The following is a 12,671-nucleotide window of genomic DNA, read 5'->3' as shown; positions in this document are numbered from 1 at the left end:
TAAATAAAGACATAGCTTTTGTAAAAACAAAACATTTTGGCAAGTTATCTTCAACCTGTCTTTGAGGTTTCTAACTGTTTCCCCAAATGGAAGAAGAAGAAGATATCATTTAATTATTCAGGCATGGGTCATTCACATTATCTTTTATTTCCTGACCTGTTTCTCACCTTCAACCTTAATGAATGATGAAAGCCATAGAATATAACTAGAAAATATGCAAGATGAAGGTTTTCTTTCAGCTTCTAAAACATAGATTTAGATTCTTTATATGTGGTTTAATTATATATATATATATATATATATATATATATATATATATATGGTATATGTGTGTATATATGATTTACAAATATTATTTATTGTTATGTATATTTATTATAAAAATATATTAAAAATACAGAAAAACAATTTTAATCATGTATACTTTCACCTCTTGCAATTAACCAACCTTAATACTTTTATATATTTTCTTGTAGTTTAAATAAATATCTGAAAATGAGATTATATATTTACACTTCATGCTCATCAACCAACTGGAATTGTACTATCTGACACAGAGTGAGAATAATATAAAGATCATTTTCCAGCACAGCAGCCAATTAACATGATGATAAGTCCAAGGGTAGCATAAAAGCTTGATCTTTATGAATTTGAAGTGGCATGTTCAGTTTAGACAGATTAATTAAAACAACCAGGTACATGTTGTTATCATATTTGATTCACATCTTCCAGTATTAAGGTTGTATTAGGTTTATAAAATGAAGAATTAATCCAGAGAGGTGCTAATTAAATGTAAATAAAGGCCATTATGAACTTCTCAATGGAACTCAATTGGCATTATTATATTAAATAAAAGTGATGTCAATCAGGTGCCCAGGTGCATGGCTTCTCTTAATTTTCAGCTTTAGGTTTTTTCAAAGAACCATTATTGAATAGATAAATTTAATTACATAATCATAAAAAGGTATGCTGACCATTTCCTTGGATAGTGTGGAATATGTTGCAGTATAACTATTTATTCTCTGAAAACAAAGGTTTGTTTCATCAACAAAATGATTTTAGACTATCACTTACATCAGGCTATTCATTTTGCCCAGGAATTTCCTGGGGTATAATTTCAATTGTGGATGTTTTCCAGGAAAGTGATCCAAGAATCTTTCACAGTTTACAAATGTAAAGTAGGAAATATGCTCTACTCTTCTTTTTCATTCAATTTGTCTTGACCATAACCGAATATTTGTATGTATGAAAAATAAAATTTCCATATCAATTTAATAGATTTATGATGTAGCATTCCTCTTTCTTCATGAAATGGATAAAGAAGGCTTCAATGATAAAAATCTAGTCTTCAAAATAAGTTCTTGTGAAAAATAATCTTAAAGTACTATGATTAATAATTAGTCGTTAACATGAGCTGAATAGTATTATAATGTATTTGCATTTCCTCAGAAAAGTGGGAAATTGCAGTTATAATTGTTCTAATCTGATTTCAACTATACTATATTGTTTATAATAAGCATATGTTGATTACAATGTTGGATAAATTTGAGATGTTTAGGTTGTCAGCCCACATATCTATGACCAGAGTTTTAATACTTGATGACTTTCTCTAAAAAGCCATGACCATAATTAATTGTTGGTGTAAACCACGTTACAGTGCTATGTGTCAACTAAATTAGGTAATTTTTACCTTTCCTAACCTAAAAGATCTGACCTCTGAATAATATTTTTTGAACCTAAGTATGCAAATAATAACAGTAGGTACTGATATTTTAAATTCTGAACACATGTTCATTATTTTGAATAAATCTTAGAAGATACAGAATACACTGATTACTCTCAAGGAACTTAAATTTTAGATAGACGAAATAAAACAAAGCATGAAGCAAACAAGCCAGGAGCAGTTGTAATGCAAATAAAATCAGATACATTATTAGAAAAGTCTCTTCAAAATTGAAGCCATTATATTACTCTACAATACTAGGAAAAAAATCCTTATATCTGTGCAGTGTTTACCCTCTCTGAAAGTGGAACTAATTATCTATATGGGCTTCCTCCAGAGGTTTTTGGAACTGAAATAATAACATCATGTCTTGTTATTGGAACAATATATCAAAGGACAACAAACAAAAAGCTAATTCTCTGAAGAATCATACTTTCAAGTTGAAATTTATGTTACGTTAACCTATTATTTGAGAGGTTATACATGATAATATTTTTGCCTTTAATATGATTTGACTAATGTGTTGACTAAGCTAACTATGCCAATAAAGAAATTTGGAAATATTCTTTCTGTTACATACTCCAAAGAATTTTTCTCAGTGAGATAAACTAACCAGTCTAATTTCTTCCAGGTCTATAAGACAGTGTTCAATTAAATTTTCGGCCAAATAAAACTATCAATAGCATGTCTCCTAAATCCAGGGATGAAGATTTTGGCCCATTCTTCAGGTAAGGGAAGGTCAAGTCTGGTGGTTCCCCCAGTCTTTATGTCTTCTCTAAGTCCATTACTGACAGCTTCACCAGTTGCAGAAATTTCTCACTCAGTGGTGAATTCAAAATCAGGGATATTTTTAGACATAAGGTACCACTTTATCAAAGATTTAAAGTATGTACTTATGATGGAAAACATTTTATTTATAAATCAGTTAAATTTAGGTGTAAATATTGCCTGTGCTACTTCCAACTACAGGCAAGTTGTTGACCTCCTCTGAAATATAAGGAAAATGCTATTTAATATTATTATGAGAAGAGCATATAACTGCCTAGGATGGTGCCTGGCATACAAAAAGTGATCAGTTGACAATAACACTATTTTCATTGGATCAATACATAAAAGGAATTTAACACTTTGAAAGGGCACAAATAATTCATATTTTCAAGCACACATTATTAAAGACAATAACAATAACAAAAAGTACCCCCCAAAAGATATTAGAGAGTGAAGGACAAACCAAAGTGGCAAAGTGGTGCATTGTTAATGGTGAGATGTTAAGTATTTAAAATATTTGAATGAAGAAAATGCATGAATATTAAATAAGACTCAATAGTAGCCTATTAAAAAGAAAGGTATCTCTGCATTTGACCACATGAATTAATGACATTTAGAAATGGATTTATGGAGTAGAGTGAAAATAAATATAGCTTTTTAGTGTAGATCAGTGACTCATAAAGGGTAGTGAGAACCCATGTTGACTTAAAAGAAATGTCAAGCCTAAAAACACGATAAGCAAAAGGAAAAGCCAGAAAGGAGAGACGAACAAACCAGGTCCTGCTAAAGGACATGGACATGCAGATGAGCCAGAGAAGCCAAAATATATCCAAGGTGCACATGACCAAGAGAGTTCTTTAGGCAAAGGGGTAAGGAATGGAGAGTGAGCTTTGAAACACTTACTGACCATACGATCCATAAAGGTCGTAGGAGACAAACATAAGCTATTTACACCCACAGATGCATTTTGTATTTTTTTTAAAGTCATAGGGCTAGTGTACTCTTTAGTTATAGAAGTTATTTATTTATTGATTATTAGAATTTACTAAAAAAAAGGCCTTGGCTGTATAGTATTTTTGGCTACTCTTAGGCTCTGGTTATAAAGACGTATAGGCAGTGAAAAGATGTTCTGATCAATCATATAATTCCAGTTTGGGAGGATAAAATGCCAAATGAAATTTATCATACCATAAACTTAATTCAGATAAGAACAAACTTCTAACATGACCCGGCATATTTTTCCACTTCATGGATCTTTTCTGTGCATTTGGGTAGTATGATCCCTCTCCATCCACATTTTTTTTTTTACAGACCTCATTCAATCCATCCTTTTATTATCATAAATCATATTGTGCTGAATCAGACCATTAATTGGCTATGGTGGATGCTCTGCCAGAAAGAATTTGGAAATGTGAACAGAAAAATGAATGTTTAGAAAGTGGGAAATAACAGATATATCACTTGATTCACTATAGAGTTTTACTTTTTAAATCATATTAATTAAAAGGTATGGTTTTTTAAATCATGGTTTGTAACATAAAAAAATAAGAAAAATATGGCCAACATAAAACCTGACACTAAAAGAAAATATTCTGAATGGAAGAGAGATAAGAATAATGTTTTCATTGACTATGATTATAGGGTTTCCTTTTGAGTATGGGTGGAGAGGAGAAGGAGACTGCACATTGATTTTTAACTTTTTCTTTTTATAAAACCATTGTTATACATTAATAGTCTAACGTAAACATAAATTTTTCTAATACTAAATTAAGAAGGATTTTTAGCCATGTATAATCATTTGATTATAAATATATTATGTTAATGACATTGATTATTAAAAGAAAGGAGATTTAACATATATGTATGTAAAAATATAAATTGTATATTAGATTATACTTACAAAGATGCTTTAACAAATAATATAATGTAAATTATACATACAAAGATGCTTTAACATATAATATAAATGTCTACATACCATGAAACATGGGTCTTCCCTTTGTGAACCCAATGAAGTATTTCTTTGGTGATTCCTTCTTCTTATTTTTGTCTTTTTCTGGATTGTTAAAACTATTAATTGGCACATAATAATTTTACCTATTAATAAATTAAAATGTGACATTTCAATACCCATGTGAAATATCTAACGATGAGATCAGGGTAAGTGCAATACTTATTACTGCAAAAATTTTTCATTTCCTTGAGTTGGAAACATGAAGTCCTCTCTCCAGCTATTTTTGAAATATACAGTTAATTGTTGACTATACCTATTCTATCATGCTTTTTCTGAATTTTTAACAATTCCATTACTCTTTCTTCTTTTCCCAGCATTTCTAGCAGTTCTTATTCTTAAATTAAAAAAAAAAAATCAAAGATATATACCAAGGAAAAGCATACTAAAAGTTCTCTGAAATTTGGAAGAGTTGGACATTGAAGTAATTTATACAATTGTGATTTTTCTGTAATATTTAAAATGTATTTAAACACATTGAAAAAGTATCATTCAGGGGGTAAATCACACTGAAGTGTAAGAGCAAAACATTTTTTAGTCTAAAAATAAAGAGATTAAGTAATGTCATACAAAGTAAAAGTATACATATTTTAAACAAAAAGATGATTATTTTTAAGAGAATTATTTGATTTTTTGATATTTAAGCTGACTTTAGTGACATAGTGCTGTGGTGTGGAAAGTGGACTCCAGGTCGGGTTTAACTAGGACAGGTCCCTCTTCTTTCATTCTATTGCTTGTTGACAACAGGGATGCTACTTTACTAAAATCAATCTTGGTTTACTTATCTGTAAAACTGTAATACATTTTTGTATCTGTAGTAGATGATTATTTTGAAGATTGAATGACACAATAAATGGAAATAATTTAACATATTAGATATTTAATACCTGTGGGCTAATATTATCTATCTACAGGCTTACTTAACTATTTACAAAAAAAATCTATAAAGCTAGTAAATGAATCCTCAGAATACAATTACATGGAAATCCTGTTTGAGTAGCAAAACCTATAAAATCACAGAGGGATAAGTACTTCTAGAATTCTAAGAGAAAAAAAAAATTCCAAAACCTCAAGATTGTTTTCTGGTGATAAACCCTGATTTTACTTTCTGAATAAGGAAACTTCTATTATATTACCATCTTGTTTAACAGAGAAGAAAACTACCTGATAATGATCCTTTATCAGGTAAATCTATACAGTAGCTGTTAGTGGTTTGACCCTGGTAAATTGGTGAGATTTTATTCTGTGAAACCTCTGACCTTCCTTCTTTTCAGTTTCTGCTCTCACAGTTTTCCAGGCTGCTATTATCTTAAAAAGAAAACCAAAATTACTTCATGCAAAGGAATTAGTGTCAAAAAAAACGGGAAAAAGAAGATTTTTATCTCTATATAATGATAGTCACTCCATAATTTTATTCTACAAGAAGATTGCCTATTAGAATCTCATGTTTGTCATTCATTAAGTTTGTGGACTGGTCAAGTTTCTCAACCAGTTGGTCTCTGTGTTTTCACATGTAAAATGAAGACAAAACATGTAGGGTGTTTGAAGGATAAACAGTTATATGTAGAAGGATAGGGGGAAACGGAAGGAAAGTGAAGGATTAAAAGAAAAGAAGGAAGGGAAGGAGGGATGGAGGGAGGGAGAGAAGAAGAAAGAAGAAATCAGCCGATGAAGACACACAAAAGGAGGGCTTGATAATTTTAGAATTTTGGCCTTAAGCAGAAACTATTACTATAAAGTGCCTTTTTTTTATTGGTTGTTCACAACATTACAAAGCTCTTGACACATCATATTTCATACATTAGATTGAAGTGGGTTATGAACTCCCAATTTTACCCCAAATGCAGATTGCAGAATCACGTCGGTTACACATCCACAATTTTACATAATGCCCTATTAGTAATTGTTGTATTCTGCTACCTTTCCTATCCCCTACTATCCCCCCTCCCCTCCCCTCCCATCTTCTCTCTCTACCCCATCTACTGTAATTCATTTCTCTCCTTGTTTATTTTCCCATTCCCCTCACAACCTCTTATATGTAATTTTGTATAGCAATGAGGGTCTCCCTTCATTTCCATGCAATTTCCCTTTTCTCTCCCTTTCCCTCCCATCTCATGTCTCTGTTTAATGTTAATCTTTTCTTCCTACTCTTCCTCCCTGCTCTGTTCATAGTTGCTCTCATTATATCACAGAAGACATTTGGTATTTGTTTTTTAGGGATTGGCTAGCTTCACTAAGCATAATCTGCTCTAGTGCCATCCATTTCCCTGCAAATTCTATGATTTTGTCATTTTTTATTGCTGCATAGTACTCCATTGTGTATAGATGCCACATTTTTTTAATCCATTCATCTATTGAAGGGCATCTGGGTTGGTTCCACAGTCTAGCTATTGTGAATTGTGCTGCTATGAACATCGATGTGGCAGTATCCCTGTAGCATGCTCTTTTAAGGTCTTCAGGGAATAGTCCGAGAAGGGCAATAGCAGGGTCAAATGGTGGTTCCATTCCCAGCTTTCCCAGGAATCTCCAAACTGCTTTCCAAATTGGCCACACCAATTTGCAGTCCCACCAGCAATGTACAAGTGTACCCTTTTCTCCACATCCTCGCCAGCACTTGTTGTTGTTTGACTTCATAGTGGCTGCCAATCTTACTGGAGTGAGATGGTATCTTAGGGTGGTTTTGATTTGCATTTCTCTGACTGCTAGAGATGGTGAGCATTTTTTCATTTACTTGTTGATTGATTGTATATCCTCCTCTGAGAAGTGTCTGTTCAGGTCCTTGGCCCATTTGTTGATTGGGTTATTTGTTATCTTATTGTCTAATTTTTGAGTTCTTTGTATACTCTGGATATTAGGGCTCTATCTGAAGTGTGAGGAGTAAAAATTTGTTCCCAGGATGTAGGCTCCCTATTTACCTCTCTTATTGTTTCTCTTGCTGAGAAAAAACTTTTAAGTTTAATTAAGTCCCATTTGTTGACTCTTGTTATTAACTCTTGTGCTATGGGTGTCCTATTAAGGAATTTGGAGCCCGACCGCACAATATGTAGATCGGAGCCAACTTTTTCTTCTATCAGACGCAGAGTCTCTGATTTGATATCAAGCTCCTTGATCCATTTTGAGTTAACTTTTGTGCATGGCTAGGGAAAGGGATTCAGTTTCATTTTGTTGCATATGGATTTCCAATTTTCCCAACACCATTTGTTGAAGATGCTATCCTTCCTCCATTGCATGCTTTTAGCCCCTTTATCAAATATAAGATAGTTGTAACTTTGTGGATTAGTCTCTGTGTCCTCTATTCTATATCATTGGTCCACCCGCCTGTTTTGGTACCAGTACCATGCTGTTTTTGTCACTATTGCTCTGTAATATAGTTTGAAATCTGGTATCGCTATACCGCCTGATTCACACTTCCTGCTTAGAATTGCTTTTGCTATTCTGGGTCTTTTATTTTTCCATATGAATTTCATGATTGCTTATAAAGTGCCTTTTTACACAGTCTATTTATGTCTCAAACAGCCTCTGTCTTTATATTACTGTATTACCCCTTTTTCTACCTCACACTTTGCTAAGATCACTTTTACTAATTTCAACAAAGGATAATGAAACAATGGATAATGAAAGAGAGAAATGTAATGGGGAGGCTATTGAAGGTCATGGTTCCAACCAAAACAGGAGGGTGACGCTGCAATACCATCTTGATAAGGTGAGGCTCCCAGTGTGTGAATATCTCAGAATTATCTTACCATATTTTACTAGGTATCCCCTTCTATCTCACATAACTATTCAGTCTTCTTTTAAAATTACAATATATTTCTTGTTGGGATTCTTATCAATCTTCTGTTCTCTATTTAAAAATGTTATCTTCATATTCAAAGTAATGATACCAGAATAAGCATTCTGAGAAATGTCTATTGGAGCAGATATAGGAATTGCTCTTCACCCATGATCTTCAAATGAATGTTGAATGAACGAATGATCCCACATAAGAGCTAGGTAACCCTTGGGTGAGACCTGACATCATGAATAAAATAAAAATTTTAAAATTCCCCAATGGTGATAGGAGCCTGTGGCCTGACACTGATTGAAAATGAGATGTGTAGTACAGAAAATTCTTGGTATTATCTGACATTTGGGAAAACATGTTTTGTTTTCAAAATATTTCCCAAGAAGCATGATGAAGCACTAATCAATCAGAATACACGTCTGAAACACTAGAATTGACAAAACCAATTAGCAAATATGCTGGCCATCCCAGAATATATAGAGGAAGAAATATTCAAACTAAATTTTATCTACTCCCTTTTGCTGGAGGTTTTCCTGTGGCCAATGAGGTTGAACCAGTGGAACTGATTTCCATCTAACCTCTCTCCAGTTTAGTCTAAGGAGAATCAAGACTACTGCATCTTTCAACCTGAAATTTGTTATGAATTGTTAACCATTATTTCAGAAATGTGCTTGTCATATAGTGTTACTTACAATATCAGAAAGTTCAAAGATACTAGGGTGAGACATACCTGAATATCTCAAGTTTGCTCCTATTTGTCCAAGTTTTAATATAACTACTTATGAATAGAGATCATTTATCTCCTCATTTAGCAGTTGAGAGATGTGTCTGTCTGAAATATCTAGTACATGAGGCAGAAATTAATGAGATGACATTACCTGGCCACTTACTAGGGACCTTCAAAATAGTGAACCAAATAAATAAGGACATTTATCAACACACTTTGAGAGTACTTCTTGTAATTCTGTATTTTCTGAAACCAACTTAACATTTTCATAATTCCTATAAATAATAGCTCTGAGCTTACAGAGAGGACAAATGTCTCTTCTCTTTCTGGAATCTCACCTTGAATTTTGGTTGCCTGCTGAGTTGCAAGTGCTATTTATTCACATTCTGCTTGACATGTTCTTTTGTTGCTGAAAAAAACACTCTCACACAGTCCTTGTTTGCAGACTCTGGCTTCACATATTTTATGTGATATGCACAACAAAGTCAGCATCATTACAAAATTATGTGTCCATTATTGTTTACTTGAACGTCTCTGTGTTGACACCAGAAGCTTACTTTTATCCATGTAATCTACAAATTTCTTTTTCATGCTGTTCAATACTTGCAAAACAGCATTTTATTATAAAATTATAACCTATGACTCTTTTAATTTCTCACTCTTGATTCAAATATGCAAAGAACAATGATTCAACTTCATATGCTTCAGTGGTTTCTTAGTAGTTCTTCTCAAGAGCGGATAGGCTCCTATGCTGGCTATTATTACAGAAAATTATGGTTTTTCGTAACCCAAGTTAATTGAAGAAGAGATTCCTTTTCAGGACTGGCATGCCTGGGAATGGTATTGGGGTACAAAGGTCTTTAACTGTGAGGGTACAACAGTCCAAAATTTTCACTCCTGGTTTCCATATGATTCTATGCCAAGCAGGGCAGAGTGGCACACGCCTGTAATCCCAGCAGGTCGGGAGGCTTAGGCAGAAAGATGGCAAGTTCAAAGCCAGCCTCAGCAATGGTGAGGCACTGAGCAACTCAGTGAGACCCTGTCTATAAATAAAATACAAAATAGGACTGGGGATGTGGCTCAGTGGTTGAGTGCCCCTGAGTTCAATCCCCAGTACTAAAAAAAAAAAAAAAGAAAAAGAAAAGAAAAGAAAAAAACTAAACCCAAATAATTCTATGCCAAAGTTTCTCTTTGTGTATAAGATAAAGGCCATTCTTCCTAATACCATACCAATTTTTTTACACACTGACACCAACCTAACTTGCTTTCTCTAATTTTATATTCCATATTTTAGTCCTGTGAAATTATCTGGAGGTATAGAACACAACACACACAAAAAATATATATACTATCATGAAAACAGTTTGCATTCTACGGGATTCTAAGTGTATAATGCACAAATAAGTAAGTATATAGAACAATTCCAGTGATGGAGAAAACTGAGGAAGGGTGAAAGTTATAAAGAATGACTATGTGGATGATGGAGAGTTATAAGGTGTGGTCAGAGAGGACTTTTGGATTAGATGACAATGAGTACAGACCTGGAATTAAAGAGGAAATAAGACATATGACAATGTAAAAAGAGTGTTCCATGCAGAGGAAGAGCAAATACACAGGTGCTGAATAGGAAGTCTCTTGGTGTGTTTGAAAAATGGCAAGGCAGCAAATAACTCTTGGGTAGAGTTCTCTAAGGATATGTGGTCAGATTGCTAGCAAAGATTTCGTAAGGCTTCAGGGACCATGTGCAACACTTTGGTTTATTCTGTGATGTTACTTATTATGTGAATATTATTATTTGATTTTATGCTGGGATATTATGGTGGTATATTGGTCACAGCTACAAAATGCTGACTAACACAATTATTGAAGATGACAGTAGAAGAATAGTAAATGTCTTGCCAATATCTGAGGGAGAGTTGATAGTGGACTGATAACCTAAGTTAGAAGAAGACTAAGTTGTTCCATTTTGCATATGTGTGTGTGTGTGTGTGTGTGTGTGTGTGTGTGTGTGTCTTTAGTCTGATACATTATAAACTGTAAATATCTCCTTTTCCCAAATCTTGACAGATTTACATTCATCCTTCCATGCTAGGATCAAATGTTTTCTCTTCTATGTAGTCTTCTCTGATATTCCAGGTAGGTGCTTCAAGATTTGCCATGCTTAATTAGTCCTTTATTCATGGTCTATTGCATAGTGTTTAAAACATTGACATACTTATTGTTAATATGTCTATATTCCTTTAGTAAGATTATAACCTCCACAAAAGTATTGTTTTCCAAAAATTTACCCTGTCTCAAAAAAAAATCATAAATATGCTGCCTAGGTGTGATGGTAAATGCCTATAGTTCTAGCTACTCTGGGGACTGAGGCAGGAGAATGACTGGAGCCCAGGAGTTGGAGAAAACACAGTGAAGTCCTGTTTCAAGGACAACTAGATATATATGCATAAACCCACACTGTTCTTTTTTTTCCCAGAAGAAAATAGTTGGTCAAGTTTATTACAAGCCATAATGTCAGCTATTCAAATGATCATTTCCTCAAACTGACCTCTTCCAAGTTGTCTCTCATTGGCTCTTTGGGGTACATTTTGATCACTAGCCTAAGCATAATCATCTGTGCAAAATATCCATGAGGTTCCATGTAGCTCTCAATTTAGAGATTGAAGAGAGAACTAAGTCCACAGCCACACTGTTCTTCTTTACCCTTCACATGTGAAACATTTGTTATTGGTTAAGTCTTTGTAATACTTTCAGTATTGAAGGTGACAGAGACGGTGGCTAATGCTTCCTTCAAATAGTAACTTTTGAGTGTGATCACTCACATTCATTAATTTCCCAAGTATAACCCAGGCCAGGAGATTCCATGGGTACCCTAGTCAAATACTTTTGGCTGTATAACTCCTCTAGGTTACTCATATTAACATTAATATTGAAACAGCAAAAAAAGGAGCAAATATAACCATATGTTGGCAGTAACTATAGCATAAGACTCCATCCAGAAACGCAGAATAATGCCTTATGGGAAGATCCAGTGCCATTCCACTCGCTATTTGAGTATTCTCACTTTTTTTTTCAGTAGCAAGAAAGGCATTCAGTACAGAACAAAGGAGAATGAAAGAAGAGACTGTAAATTTTCACAAAAATGACATATTTCCTCTCCTGTAGAAGTACGTCTTTGGTGACATATGAGGATAGACACTAGGACTTTTCTGTACTCTGGTAAAAGGACAGACATCTCATCTTCATTTTGGTGTGTTCTAAATTTCTGAGAATGAGGTTAGACATCCCTGCCTTAGAGAAGGTGAAGTTTTAGATCATAGACTAGAATGTCACTCTAAATGGTTTTCATTTTGTACTTGGAAGTATTCATTCACTCAATAAGCATATATGGAGTGCTAATGGATACATACATGTGGGCACACACACATATGCACATACATATACACAAACTCACATACACACACAGTTTCTGAAAAAATGTCAGAATGGGAAAAAGGGGGCTAAGTTTAACAGAAATTATTAATGATAAATGCATAATTCTATTTTTAGGTTCTAAGATCTAGCTGAAAAACTGCAAGATGGGGTAAAAGTAATTTGTAAGAAAAATATTTACAAGAATCTTGACTATAAGCCCATCAAGTAGTCAAGATTGTGATTC

This window comes from Spermophilus citellus (genome assembly GCF_964194105.1).
Source record: "Spermophilus citellus genome assembly, chromosome: 9".
NCBI lineage: Eukaryota > Metazoa > Chordata > Mammalia > Rodentia > Sciuridae > Spermophilus > Spermophilus citellus.
Note: the sequence above shows the minus strand (reverse complement) of the source record.